We start from the raw sequence: 15411 nt of genomic DNA on the forward strand, positions 1-15411 counted from the left end.
TTTTTTTTTTTTATTTTACTTAATCTTAAAACTAAATGTCTTTCTGCAAGAAGAAATAACTCAAAACTTCTGTTGGGATCAAGTATGATTAATAGCCTGAAATCAGGAATAAAACTGCTTTATAGAAGAGTAAGAAAATAAGGCACAGATAAATCTCCTAAATTCTTCTTTGTGTACTAGAGGAAAACAAAATAAAATTTTCTCAACCCTTAAAAACTTTGTGAGCTCTAAAACCATTCACAAACATAATTTATTATTACAGAATCCCAGTTGCACACCTGAAAACCCTGGGGCCACATATGTTTCAGAATTCAGAATTTCTCAGATTTTTTTGAAAGCAATGTAACACAAATACTATATATGAATGCCCTTATCAGGGTCTGGGGGAGCACCTTGTAATTGAACACATTACTATTTTTGGAGCAAATGTATGAAAAGTCATGGTACATGCAATAAATAAAGACTATAAATAGCTTTGTGTCAGGTCAGGTTAGGCCCACAGATGAGTTCAGGTCAAATCAGGTCATGTGTTTTCAGGAACACTTTTGGTTTTCAGAAATTTTTGGATTTCAGAGCTGGAGATAAGAGACAGTGGAGCTGTATTTTTATCCCCAGTGTGGCGCGGGTCAACACAAAGGCAGCGTGTCTGGTAGGAAGATCATCAGATCTGGACTCAAGTAGGCCTGAACACCTGATCTACCTTTTACTCCTCGGATTTATTGTGGAAATTACTTCACCTCTATAGGCCTCTGTTTCCTTATCTGAAAATGGGGAAAAGAATCCTACCTTGCAGGATTGTGGTGAGGGTTAATGATAATATAGGCCAGGTGTCTAGTTACCTGGTACTTACAGTATGATTGATAGCTGCTATCATTGTTCATGAGAGGTAGTATCTAATGAAATTGAATAAAATCTTTTTTTTATTATTTCAAATTTGAAAGTAGCAGGGAAAAGGGGTAGAAATTTTGTATGTGAATCCCAGCAGACTTCCTAAAGAGAAAAGGGGCAAGGCCCCAAAGCTTTGTCTCTGGGACTTAACATCTATTGAAACCTATTAGGCTGGACAGGATAGCAACTGACCTCAGCTCAGAGTCAGGGAAGTTCCAAAGAGTCCTAAGAGCCCCTGAAATGAAACCCCCAGGAAGGTAGAAAGAACTTGCACAGTGGGTTGGTCCCAACTGAGAGACGGGCAAATGTAGTCTGGGCCCATGAGGAATTGGACATAGGAACCTGTCTCACCCTGAGCATCTGTGGTCATGCGTTCAACCTGCGCCAGTGACTATGTTAATTCATTTATTTATTCATTCAGCAATTGTTTTTGAATGTCAACGAAGCATAGATCTGTGAAAATATCCAAGAAACATACAGAAACAACTCTATCTTCATTAGCATTATAGTTTAAGAGGGACTTAAACAAGGAGCAACAGCAAATCACCCAAAATTGTGGTGAATTTTCTAAAGGGATAAACTTGGTGAGCAGTGGTAAGGGCAGGAATGGGCTACTTACAAAGAGGAAAGCAAGAGGAGACAGGACAGCCATGACCGAGGCTGAGGTGTGGCCAGAACCCTCCTCCTCTGTGACACCTCGCTGCTGTGCCTTCTCATCATCAGCTTTCAGATGGAGTGCCATCCCCTCAGAAGGCCTTCTTGAGCTCGCTAAACTGCATTTCACTCTCCACTTTCGCCAGTCACTTTCTCCCCATTATCCCAGTTTATTTTTTCAGAGCTTTTATAACCATCTGAAATTATCTTTTCTAGTTTTGCATGTATTTATTACATGCTTCCCCCCTTTAGAAAGATTCTTGAGAGCTCTGAACATTTTGTCCAGTGTCTGATGGTGCCTAAATATTTGTTGAATGATTAAAAGGAAGACTATGCAAAGACCTTAAAGCAAAAAAAAAAAAAAAAAAGCTAGATGCATTCTATGAAATAAAACGAGGCATTTGGGTCTTGTTAATGATAATGGCCTCCAATGAATCCTGCCTCCTGGTATCCCTTATGTAGTCCCCTCCCATACTGACTCAGGGCATGGCCACATGACTTATTTGGCCAATGGGACATCAGCAAACAACAGAAGCGAAGGCTTGATAAGTGCTTTTTTAGAACACAGATGAGCCACGTGAGAAAGTCCTGCCTGGTCTGGTCTCCTTCAAGAGGAAATACCACTTGGAGTGTAAGGTGCTGACGTTCCAGCTGTCCCAGCTGAAATTCAGTCACCCAGCTGAAATTTGCTGAGTGAGTAAGTCCAGGCAAAACCAATAGAAAGATCCACCCATCCACCCTGTAACAGTGAGAAGAAAAAAAAAAGTTGTCACTCTAAGCCACTGAGTTTTTGGGTGGTCTGCTATGTGCAAAAAACCTGAAACAGAGCCAAGGCATAGTGAGCAGGCGAAGGTAGTGTGAGATGGTTTAGGAAGGAAAACAATTATTCAGAACCTTACACATGTCAAATTACTGTATGTTAAATACAATGGAAATTAACAGGTTTGAAGGAAGTGAAGGCTTATTACTGAAAAGATCAGTTAGGAGGCTATTCCAGATATCTTTCATTGCTTTGAGTAATGGAATATGGTGGAAAAGACCAGAGGCCAGTGCCCAGGCTTAGGCCTTATCAGACTGGCAACTTCTACTTCCCTTCTTTAGGAACACTCTCTGGGAAGCCTGAGCATCTGTTTAGAAAGCTGATTACTCTGCTGGAGCAATTACTTGGAGAGGCCCTTAATCACAGGCCCCTTCACCCTGCTCTGCCCCCAAATTCAAGACGAGGAGATATACATCATCTTTCAATGGGAAGAGTGCAGTCCACCATAAGTTCCCAGATATCTCTTAATTCTCACAATAACATTATAATGTCATTAATATCACTCAAATTTTTACAGATGAAAAAATGAAGTATAAATGATCTAGATAGCTTTGTTTGAACTTTCACAGACATAGAGGCAGCATTTTAATTTAGGTCTTCCTAATTCCAAAAGCAAGCTATTGCCAATATAAGATCTGGATGGGCTCTAGGTTGGCAATATATGAGAGTTTTGGTGGCAGAAAGAGAGGAGGTGAAAAGTTGTATTAGAGTTAGGGAGAAGATAAAAGGAAAGAAAGCAATATTCCAGGAAAGCAACCTTTTCTTCTTACTACTCCTCTCAAATTGTAGATGACCCTCTGTGACAACCACAACTAAGGATGAGCTCTGAAGAACAACACATGCTTATTCTATCTGGTTGGTGTACAAGGATAATTGTGGTTTTTGCCATTACTTTCAATGGCAAAAACCATAATTACGTTTGTATCAACCTAATAAGTTTTCCACACTTACTATTGCTTCACATCCATTTAAAAGGAAAAATGCTTATTGAAGCATAGTCATCAGTAGCTAAAAACTAGAAACCACTTACATATCAGCCAACAGGAGAACAGACAAGTACATTGTGGCATTGTTATACAGTAGAGTATAAACAGAACTATATGCTCAACATACATAATTCTCAAAAACATAATCAAGAAAAGTTAGAGAACAATGTATATAGCACAATACCAATTTTATAATGTTTAAAAATATGCATAGCAATGCAACATGTAACTTACAAATTCATACTAGGTAGCAATCACATGAACAATACACTTGAGAAAAGTAACTACCTGTTCAGGTGATCATAGTTACCTCCAGGAAGAAAAAAATAAAGAAAGAAAATGGGAAATCTAGATTAAAGCTTTAATGGTATCAATAATTTATTATTATTTTTAAATGAAGCAAATATGGCAGGTAGAAACAAAAGGAACTGTTTTCAAGGTGATTTTGATGAGATCAAAGGCCAAAGCAAAGTTGTGCGAAGGCTTAGGTGGCAATTTGTAAAAATTTTAGCCCATTAGTTCACCAAGTACAACATAGGACCTTGAACACAATAAGAACTGGAAGAAATGAAGTGTCACTTTGTACCTTGATGTTGTGCAGTTGGGAAGGCACCCACACACTGTACCCTACTCAGCAAAGCCACATTCTCTTAATGGTTTTCAGAAGCCAAGGTAGAGAGGAAGTGCCTTTTAAAAATAGCTTTTGAGGCAAGAAAGGCCATAACAGGAAGGCCAGATGGAAGAACAAGAACAGACTTGTTTCTGAGCACATGAAACATCCAGGAATTAACATGGTGGGTTTTGATTGGAGTGGAGTATGGGGAGAATCTTTTCCTGCAGGCCAGATCTATGAGTCAGTGACTTCATTCGATGGATGAGTCCTAGGGAAATTCAAGTAACTCTTAAAAATAGAAAGACCTGGAATTGCTAACAGATGAAAAATAAGATTCAACCACTTGTAAATGATGATATCAGGACCTTTCTTATGTTAATTGGTAGACAGGGTTTGGAAGAAGAGACACTAAACCTCGAATGAAAAGGAAGCCCTGCATGGAAATGATGTGAGGCAGGATGGGGCAGCTGGAGAAACAAACAACCAGTTTCATCAATGGTTATCTTCTGTTTACCTTTGTTTGTGCAAGAGCCCAGAAGCAGCTGCTTGCAACAGTCTTTCACATATTGTTGATAACTTGGTAGGGGTTATAACAAAGGCTTATTCCACTAATGCCCCTAAAAATGTGGGCATGTATCTTATCTCTGTGCACTGGCCTCTTTGATATACCCTGGGACATCCAGATACCCTGAAACCTGAGTCCCAGGGTGTAAAAACCACTTACTGGTATTGTGTATGATTTACCAATAAGGAGACTAAATTACCTGGAAGAACATGGAGAATATGTGCTGATGTTCCAGACAAATTATGTTTTCTAGTTGTAGCACTTGTTTAAAAAGAAGATACTGAAAAAGCAAGCTATGAACATATAGAAAGAAGGATTCAAGTCCCATTGAATCTTTGTTAGCCAGTCTTTGGGAACAAATTCCATAGCTCTTCCTCCATAAATCCTTCTAGAGAGACAAAATATGAGATTTTTTAGCCTTTTACCTCCTCTAACCCTAACTTGCTTGAAATACTTAGTAATTTTCATATCTTAAATAGAAAATCAAGCCAGCCAGATTTTATTTATAAGAAGATGAAATACCGGTTTTCCCTGAAAGTAGGCCTAAATGTAAACTAACGACACTGCTGACCTTTCCTTATCAATCTAAAAGGTAAAAAAAAATTCAAAATGGCCTGGGGACTCAACAGTAAAGGCTTTTTAGAAAACGATACAAGCGTTGGCTGGGCGCAGTGGCTCAGGCCCGTAATTCCAGCACTTTGGGAGGCCAAGGCAGGAGTATCACTTGAACTCAGGAATTTGAGACCAGCCTGGGCGACATGTCAAAACCCCATCTCTACTAAAAAAACACAAAAATTAGCCAGTCATGGTGGTACGTGCCTGTAGTCCCAGTTACTTGGGGGACTGAGGCAGAAGGATTGCTTGAGCCTGGGAGGTCGAAGCTGCAGTGAGCTGTGTTCGCAGCACTGCACTCCAGTCTGGGCAACACCCCTTGTCTCTAAATAAATAAATAAATAATTTAAAATGATACAGGCATAACTCTTGTTTCTCATCTCCGGTAACTGTAAATGGCATTTTACCATCCCTATTTCTTAAGGAAGAAACCTAGGAGTCCTCTTTGAATATTTCCTTTCACAAAATCTATTGATCAAATCAGCAGCAGGTTTAATAGCTTCTTCCTCCTAAACATAATTTAAGTCATCTCTTTTTGCACCACCACCTGCCATCACCATTTCTCTTGCAGAGCCACCAGGCCCTGGGGAGACCACACTCTTGGAGAGAATATGGGTTCTGCAAGAAGTAATTGATACCTTCAGGAAATGCACCTTTTCCCTCTAAACACAGAGCAAAACCCCTGAAACTGGGAGCTGGGCCTTAGAGGCACATGTTGTCCCATCCTGAGAGTGGATGCCAATAATAACTCTGAGGCTCAGGTCACTGGGATGGGAAATCTGAATCTGTGACTCTTCTCCTTGGGGAGCTGAACTGATTCATGGTTGCTGATGACCACTGGCTACTGATCTCTTTAGGAAAGATTGTCCAGTTTAGGAATCTAGGACTCCCCCAGATCATCAAATAATGAGTTCATGAAGACTACCAGATACCCAAGAAGATAAGCACTGTATGTGTCAAAGATGTTTAAAGAGATAATAAAGAAGAAAATGTTAAAGAGATATCAGATGTGGCCAGGCACCATGGCTCACACCTATAATCTCAGCATTTTGGGAGGCCGAAGCAGGATGATTGCTTGAGGCCAGGAGTTTGAGACCAGCCTGGCTAACATGACGAAACCCTGTCTCTACTAAAAAATATGTAAGTTAGCTGGGCATGGTGGCAGGCACCTTTAATCCCAGCTACGCGGGAGGCTGAGACAGGAGAATCTCTTGAACCCAGGAGGCAGAGGTTGCAGTGAGCCGAGATCACACCACTGCATTCCCTGGGTGCAATGTGAGATGCTCTCTAGGTGACAGAGCAAGGCTGTCTAAAAAAAAAAAAAAAAGAAAGATAACAGATGTGAAGTATCGAGCTTGATGTCTAACACTCAGTGGGGCTTACTTACTATGTGGAAGCTCCGTTTGGATTGCACCTCATCCTTTCTTCACTGAACCAGTGCTATTAGCACCAATTTACCGGCTACTATCATCTGAAGGTACACGTTGATCATGCAAGTTACCTTCTCTGGGCAGGCGATCCACATCTTTATGGTATTGAGTTTATGGCAGACCATACAGAGAGGTAATATAGTAGTTTTCTACTGCTGCCGAAACAAATCACCAAAATTTTAGCCTCTTACAACACAAATTTATTCTCCTGATACTTCTAGAGGTCAGAAATCCAAAATACATTTTTGGGGCTAAAATCAAGGAGTTGGCAGGGTTGTATCCCTTCTGCAGGCTCTAGGGGAGAATTTGTTTTGTTGTCTTTTCCAGTTTCTATAAGCCTCCTACATTCCTTGGCTTATGAACCCTTCTCCATCCCCAAAGCGAGCAGGATAAAATCTTCTCTCCCTCCTCTTTTCTTCCTCCTTCTTATAAGAATCTTTGTGATTGTATCAGGCCCATCTAGATGAATCAGAATAATCTCCCATCTCAGGATCCTTCATTTAGTCACATCTGTGAAGTCCCTTGTGTTGTGTAAGACAACGTTTTCAAAGATTCTGGGGATTAAATCGTTGGGGTCAATTATTTAGCCCTACTACAGGTAGGAAGCAGGGGGAAATTTCTCAAGGACTCATTTAGTGATGGTGGAGTTTGGAGGTGGTGGTGGCTGGGGTACTGAGGAGGAAACAGGCCAAACGTGAAATAAAAGATGATTTTCGACCCAGGGTGTAATTGAATTGGCATATTTTGAGGGGTGGGATTCAAGGAAATTAGCCTCACTGAGGGCTGAAAAGATTCAGGGATTTTGCTTTCTAAAAGCAAAATTGGGAGTATAATTGTGGTGAGGGGGAGAGCAAGGGGAGTTAGTGATGGCTGAAATAATATAATGTATAAATAGTTTCATTACTAAAGCATATCATTCTCTGGATATTGATGGATATCATTCAATTGGCTATAGTTGATGTAGCAGAAAAGAGTTCTAATTGGTCATCCATTTATTCTATTGATTCTTTTGAAATTTTTAGGCAGTTAACTTATCATATATTGTTTTGATGAAAATATCAATGCTGATATTAGCAATAGATACATGAGAAGAAGCAATTAAAAAGATCTAAAGATGTGTGGTTTGGCAGAATGATTATCAATATAGTCATTTATGTGGACTGCTTACCTTCAATTCCCTTGTGGCACGATAGCACTAAAGCAAGTCAGGGTGCTGTAAGTTTTATTTTATAAAGGCTGTTAAGTCTAAATAGGTTTGCTTAGTCATCATGGTTGCTGTTTTGTGGCAATCCATTCACTTATAATTTAAGGAAAAAGTAAAGGGAACTTGTTTCTTTCTCAACACTTTTGCTTCGGGCAACCCCTTGTTGCTTTTACTACTAATGAGAGAAACTCCAATTCTTTAAGAGTTAATTTTAAGACAAAATTTTGCCTGCATCTTTCCAATCCCTGGAATACCATTCACAGGAGCATAGCACAATAAATCTGTTCATGCAGGTGATAAATGCTGTTGAGGGCTCTGCTTGCTAACCATTTAAGAAATACAGATTTACATACTTTCAAGGCATATCTGTGAAAATGTCAGTCCTTTAACTACACACTCAGCTACACAGCCTTTCTGCTAAAGGGAGCACCCCCTGAGTGACTTGCCCACACTCTGAGCTCTTCCTGCCTCCAAATGAATTGGAGATTGTTCCCCTCCTGCCTCCAGTGTGTTGGTTACTGTTGCCATCCTTATCGAAGGTAAGGGTCCAGGCCCACCGGCTTGGAGTTATCTGTGTCTCCTTCCCTTTCCTTAGGCTCTCGTGGTAAATGCTGCCAATTCTATCTTCACAACCCCTCTGGTGTTCTTTCCTTCCCCTTTCATCACCATTGCCTCTCACCTGCTGACATCAAATCACATCGTAACTGACCTCATTGCCTAAGCCTTTGCTCTCTCATATCCAGCTAAAGACCTACTGCAAGAATGATAGCCCTGACGCCCTGTTCCAGTCAGCTCATTCATGGTCAGGGAATTTTCAACAGCTTCCCGCTGCTTTGCATAAAAGGCAAATACCACCACCTAGCAGGCAAGGGCCTCAGATCTACTTTTCCAGATTTTTATTTCGATAGTTTCCTTTTATTTTCAGTAAAGCAGAACTATATGTTGTCCCTAAATTTCTTTTCTTTCCTTTCTTTTCCTTTTCTTTCTTTTCTTTTCTTTTTTTTAAATAGAGACAGGGTCTCACCATGTTGCCCAGGCTGGTCTTGAGCTCCTGGACTCAAGTGATCTGCCCACCTTGGCCTCCCAAAATGCTGGAGTTACAGGCGTGAGCCACTGCACCTGGCTATTATCCCCAAGTTTATTCTGTGTCTCTCTCTCTTTACCTTCAGACTTCGCGATGTGCTGCTTTTTAATGTGAAATGCCCAACTCTTGTCCCAAATACACATATCCACTTGTGAAAATCTAACCTATCGTTAAAAGTACATCTCAAATGATAGGTATTTCTTGAATAAAGTCTTTCATTTTTGCATTGCCTTAGAGTTTGTTTTACATCTTTCTTATGACAGCAATCACATTCAAACCTTGGTTATATTTATGTGTACACTGGTCTCTCCACCAGGTAGGTAGTAAGACTCTCAAAATCAGAGTCCGAATTTTATCAGTCCTAGGACTCTTCCATTCTCTTCAGTAGAAAATCAAAATATTTTGTTAAATATTGGAATGAATAAGCCAGTGAATTGATTTTGTTAATTTATTTCTACAGAACATTAGTGATGTGGTGAAAAAACACTTTGAGCACATCCAAAGTAAAAACCATCTGGAGCTAGAGTAACAGTGTTTTTAATCAAGCTACACTGTAATACACACTGAGCTATTAAAAATTTCATGCTGGAAAAGGTGCCAGAATCTTACTACACTATTTTCAGGAAAGAGATACCATTTCTTTTCCTAAGATGTGACCTTGTCTTAGTACCAGAAATGTGAAACCTAACTGGAGAATAAATAAGTTTCAATTTTTAATAGCTCATAAACTCTGACAGGGCTGGGAGTGTCAAATTAACTTGAGCATTATCCAGCCTGCAGTGCCAGCCGAGGGGCATGTGGAGAGAAAGGTGCTGAGGGTGGGTGTGGGTATGCGTGCTCAGCTTCTAGACGGTACTGGCAGCAACAGCTGCCGCTTGGCTCTGGAGGTAGCCATCTGCTCTCCCTCTGTGGGCAAGAGGTCCAGGATGAGATGGGGATGTGGGGGGTCAGATGGGGCAGGGGCTTAAGAGGAGGCCTCAGGCCCTGGTTGGAGATACAGCTGACCTATATGAAGCAGAGTAGTTATGGCATCACCGATATATAAAAGGGTGAGGGAATCTCAGAATTGAGTTATAGTACCTGCTTGTGAGACGATATTACATTAGTGATGACAAAGGGTAGCTTCTATGAACTTCCAGAAACAAAGGATTATCTGGGAAGTAAACTTAACAGACGCTTCATTTCAGAACAACATGAAAAAATTACAGGCACATAAATCTAGAAGTAGGCAGCTCCGTCTCTACCATAATGGATGATGAAAGGTGAGATTAAATGATTCTGAACTTTGTCTGACATGATAAACCTCTATGACTTAAGAAAGTGAACCCTGCTTGGCTGGACAGAGCCTCCCTAATATTATTATGGTAAAAGGAATTTCTCATATTGCAGGCTGAGGAAGCCAAATATGGACTTTGTGCCACAGTGTTCTGCACCCGTTCGTACACAGGGCTTTTGCTTTAAAATGAGCATTTGGAAGAACTGGTAAATCATTTTATGCACTTTGCTTGTGTTATATTCTAAATAAATTTCTAAATGGTTGATTCCCTTTAAATCTTATTTTTAAATCATATCCTCTTCACCTTCAATATAGCCCAGGCTTGTTAATTTATTTTTAAGTTCAGGGCGAACAACTGTGGCCATACACATGAAGAAAATACAAGATATTGGGAAAGATGACAATTTCATTGCATATCCATGACCCCCTCTTCTTGTTAATGCCCTGCAGGTAAGAATCAATCAGTAGAATAAGCAAGGCCTAGGGACCTCCAAAATAATGAAGGCTTTTATAGACCCAGGCATAGGGCAGTGGCTCCCCTAGGTACAGGATTGATGTTTTGCCCTGGGATAAGGAACTCAGAACCCTTGGCTCCCTGAGTGGGTGCAATCAGTGAAACCTGGTAGATGTCTCTTGGTCTTTGGAGAAAAATTCCCTTTGCCAATGTCTTATGCACAGCTTGCGTCTGCAGGCCAACTGTAGCGGCCCTGGAGAGGAACTGCAACTTTGAGCGGAACTATTGTTAATCTACACAGTTAAGGAAGGGAGAAGCCCCACCATGCTCTTTCTTCCTTTTTTTTTTTTTCTTTTTATTTATTTATTTATTTTTGTAGAGATGAGGTCCCACTATGTTGCCCAGGCTGGTTTAGAACTCCTGAGCTCAAGTGATCCTTCCACTTTGGCCTCCCAAAGTGTTAGGATTACAGGTGTGAGTTACTATGTGCCACCCATTATGCTGTTTCTCACCTGGACCTTCAAAAGGTCACTTTTCCCCCTTAGCCTCCAAGAAAGACTTTTGACCTTTTGCTCACAAAATAGCCAATGGCCAACAGTGCGAGAAAAGATCATCTATGTGACCCTTGTTTAGAGAAATGTAGATCAAAACAATGAGAGACCATGGGAGTGGGAGGCAAAATTCAAAAGACTGATAATTTTCCTGTGGAAACACAAAGTACTCCGGTAATTCATTTGCAGCACTTATTTAAATTATAAATGGACATAGAGTTAGATTAAAATTTCTCACTTTTAGGAGTCTGTGCAATTGAAAAATTAACAAGAGTAATTGGAAATAAATGTGCAAGGATGCTAACTGAATCAATGTTTATAAGAGCAGGCATTTCAAAATAACTCAAGGGGAATGGAATTAAATAGTGAAACTAGACAAGTGCCTTTGTGCTACTTTAAGTGTAGAAAGTGAATTGAAGAGCAATGGCATAACGTGATCCTGATTTTGCATATGAAATGTTTTCGCATCTACACATTTATGCATTCAGTGAAGAGAGATTAGAAACACCAATCTGCTAACATTTGTTGCTTTGAAGAGAATAAGACTCTAAAAGAAGACAGATTGTTAATTTTTACTTGATTTATATCTGTATTGTTTGATAGTTGTAAATAACATATATTATTTTGTAATAAAATTGTTTAAATTTTCTTAACCTCATATTTAAAAGTTTATAAGATTTTGAGATATTAATCTGAAGAATTTCAGAGACAGATTATAGAATTTAAAATTAAAAATTTCTTGCCTTAAGAACGAGTCAATATTTTAATAAAATCTTGTTTTAACCAATAAGAAAAGTTTATAAGAGGAAAAGAACCATTTCTGTAGTTTCTACATGTCTACTGACATGTCAATATAGCGATTGTGCCCCCTTTTGAATACTGTTTTATTGCCTTATAAAATTGGAAATCTCCTAACCAGATGAATACATGGAGAAGTTATTTTATTTTGTACCATCTACGTGATGATTATACTCCTAAGAGGAAAATAAATATACTTGTTTGAAAAAAACCAAGGGAGTCAGGGGAATCTCACTCAACTCTGTGGCATAAAAGAAAACTTTTAAATTAAATGATTGGAAAGAGAAAAACAAAGCTAGGGATAAGTTCTGAAACCTTTTAAAAACATCTTTGCTTTGTGATTCCTTTAAGCGAGCGGTTCTCAAATATTTCTGTGCATCAGAGGGCTTTGTTAAAACACAGATTGCCCAGCCTGACCTTCAGAGTTTCTGATTCAGTGGGCCTACAATGGAAGCTGAGAATTTGCATTTCTAGCAAGTCCCAGATGATACTGATACCGCTGCTCTGAGGACCACACTTAGAGAGCCACTGCTTTAGAAATATTCCTTGTATACCCCTTGTCAGAAATGGCTAAGATTTCCAGAAGCAAGAATAGGAATAAAGGCAAGATGTACACAAGTGATATCTGATACTGGGGTTGAGATTATGTATGATATACAATTTTTTAAAAAGTAAGACTATGACTAAGCTGTCTATTACACTACATGTGCTGCGGTAATATTTTGTATGTCGTATAAACAAAAGCATTAAATAAAACAAACGTATTTAAGAATAATAGAAAATTATTTGCATGTATTAAATCTCACTTTTTTTCATTGCTTATAAAAGAATATGAACTGTACAAGTTTCCAGCTAGTTATACATATTAGAAAATAAACAAAAACAAAATATTGAAAGAAGAGAGGACAGAATGTTTATGAATCGTTTGTAGTTTTAAAATTAAAAAATTAAATTAAATTAAATTTAAAATAATAATAATTATTATTTTGAGGCAGAGTCTCACTCTGTTGCCCAGGCTGGAGTGCAGTGGCGCAATCTCGGCTCACCACAAACTCTGCCTCCCAGGTTCAAGCGATTCTCCTGCCTCAGCCTCCTGAGTAGCTAGGACTACAGGCATGTGCCACCATGCCTGGGTAATTTTTTTGTATTTTTAGTAGAAATGAGGTTTCACCATGTTGGCCAGGCTGATCTTGAACTCCTGACCTGATGATTCACCCTTCTCTGCCTCCCAAAGTGCTGAGATTACAGGTGTGAGCCACCGAGCCTGGCCAAATTTAACATTTAAAAGTTTTACCTGTCTTTAGTTGTGGTACATGACTGCTTTAAAAATACGGAGGTGTTCTTTTCACATTTTCTTTGTGTGAAACAAACATAATATGTTTTTAATGATTGTTTCATTGTGACTGAAGCAACTGAAATGCACAGTGTGCTCTTTTGAGTTTCCCTATAATTGTTCAAGATTGATTTTTCATTGTTCTTAAACTTTTTTTTTGGAGAAAGAGAAACATGGAAAAAAAAAAAAAAAAACTTTAGATAAAATTATAACCTTATACTATCTTCGGGGCAATGCCTCATTTCTAAGGGAGTTCAAGCACTGTGCATCAGAGCCAGGAGGTTCCAGACTTGTCACTGTCATGCCAATCGTATAACTTTCCAACAGGTCCTCCTTCCCAGATTTTCTACTTGAAGCGGTACCAAGTCTCTGGACAGAGCTTCAAGGGAAGGATTTTAGGGTCATGGGTTTTTTCCAGGGAAGCTAGAAAAAAGCTTCCCTTGCAGTTTGAGTTTGAAGGCAGTAGCTCAGTGGCAGATCAGGACACCTAGGAACATTTCCAAGGAAGTAGCCACTTCTCTCCCAGCCTTGACCCCTAATCTCTCGGTTCTTCCCTCTGAGATTCTCCCCCGTCTCAGCTAAACTGTGCATCATCATTGCATGGCTATTTGAGCTATTATTTTTAAATAAGATGTTTACTTTGTGAAAGCTCTTATGTTAGGGAAACCAGAGGTCAGCATTGCAGTTTGTTTACAGGTCTGTGAAATGACTTTGCCCTGCTACCCCTTATTTACATCAGATTTCATCTTTCATGCTACCCTCTCTTTTCCAACTTCAGTTTTCTAATGCTCTTGGTTACCCCCACTTTGGAGATCACCCCGGCTTGCCTAGGACGCATCTCTCCAACTTTCAATGCGTAACCTTGGCTAGTTAACCATCTTGAAACAAATTCATATCAATGCATTAATGACAGAAAATAGCTTAATGTGGTAACTTCTAATCACATCTTTGCTTTACATGGTGATTTTAAAGATCTTAAGTAAAGAAATGAATTTTGAACAATGAAATGCCATGGACTGGTAGGACCAGCAAGAAGGAGATGTTTAGCCAGAGCAGCTTCCCATGGTCCTTTGTATCATAACAGCTAGTCTATCTTTGGTTGATGCAAAAGTTGTACTTAAGAGAAAGCATGTGAACAGGGTTCTCTTTTAAAAGTATACTACAAATGACTGCCTGAAAGGGAAATGAATGGGAACCCTGGCACTATAGTGGGTCAATCTTGATGTTCTCCATTCATCCCTTATGCTTGTTACCCATGTTAGTCTGTTTCTTATTAATTGGAAATTACTTTCTGTTATAGTCCTGGACTTGCATGTAGAGGATAGCATTATAGTTCAACAAATAGCCAAGTAATATCTGACCAACTAAGTTAAGATCCCTGGAATCTGGTTACATAGGGTTTAATGTGGCTAACAAACTACTTCCTCTGTAGTGAGAAATAACATGACACCAAACCTTTCGGAATCAGGCCAGGAACCGAAATGGGGGGAAGTTGAATCAGCTGTCTTTGAAGCTGAACCCCGTCATTAAGGGCTAGATGGCACAGCCATAGAATAGGTTAGGACTGTTCTAGAGAACTAGTGATGGTTATATATTAATACCTGTAATTTATAAGCTCATAAGGATTTATGCTTCTTGTATTTTATATGTTTATTTGTACTGGTTTTCCTTCACTTTGACAGTCTCAGTCTATCTCAGATTGGCAGGAAATCAATTGAAGTAAGCTTTGTTCAGACTTCATTCAGACCTCTGGGGATACAAATGGTAGTGACTGGTTGTCATGGGAAGAGTGAAATTCAGAGGAAATTGAATCAAAACCCTCTAAACGTAGGCATTTTTTAATAGTACTAAAACCTTGGAGGTTTTTTAAAAAAAATCTTTAAAATCTTTTAGCTTTGTTCTATCTTATTTTATTCTTTAGAAAGAGATATGGGAACTTTATGATCACCTTGGATGATTTTATTGTAGTTAGAGAGTAAAACATTCTAGCTCATTTCTGTAAATATGCAACTCAGTAACCATGTCTCAGTAGAAATGCTTTTTATTTACAGAGAGTAAATAGAAAGTAATTTCAATTTTCTAAAAATAACAAGTACTCTCAAAATTTATGACAACATGTAGTGTAAGTATGTACAGATACACT

Source organism: Rhinopithecus bieti, unplaced genomic scaffold (genome assembly GCF_001698545.2).
Source record: "Rhinopithecus bieti isolate Rb0 unplaced genomic scaffold, ASM169854v2 scaffold_32835, whole genome shotgun sequence".
NCBI lineage: Eukaryota > Metazoa > Chordata > Mammalia > Primates > Cercopithecidae > Rhinopithecus > Rhinopithecus bieti.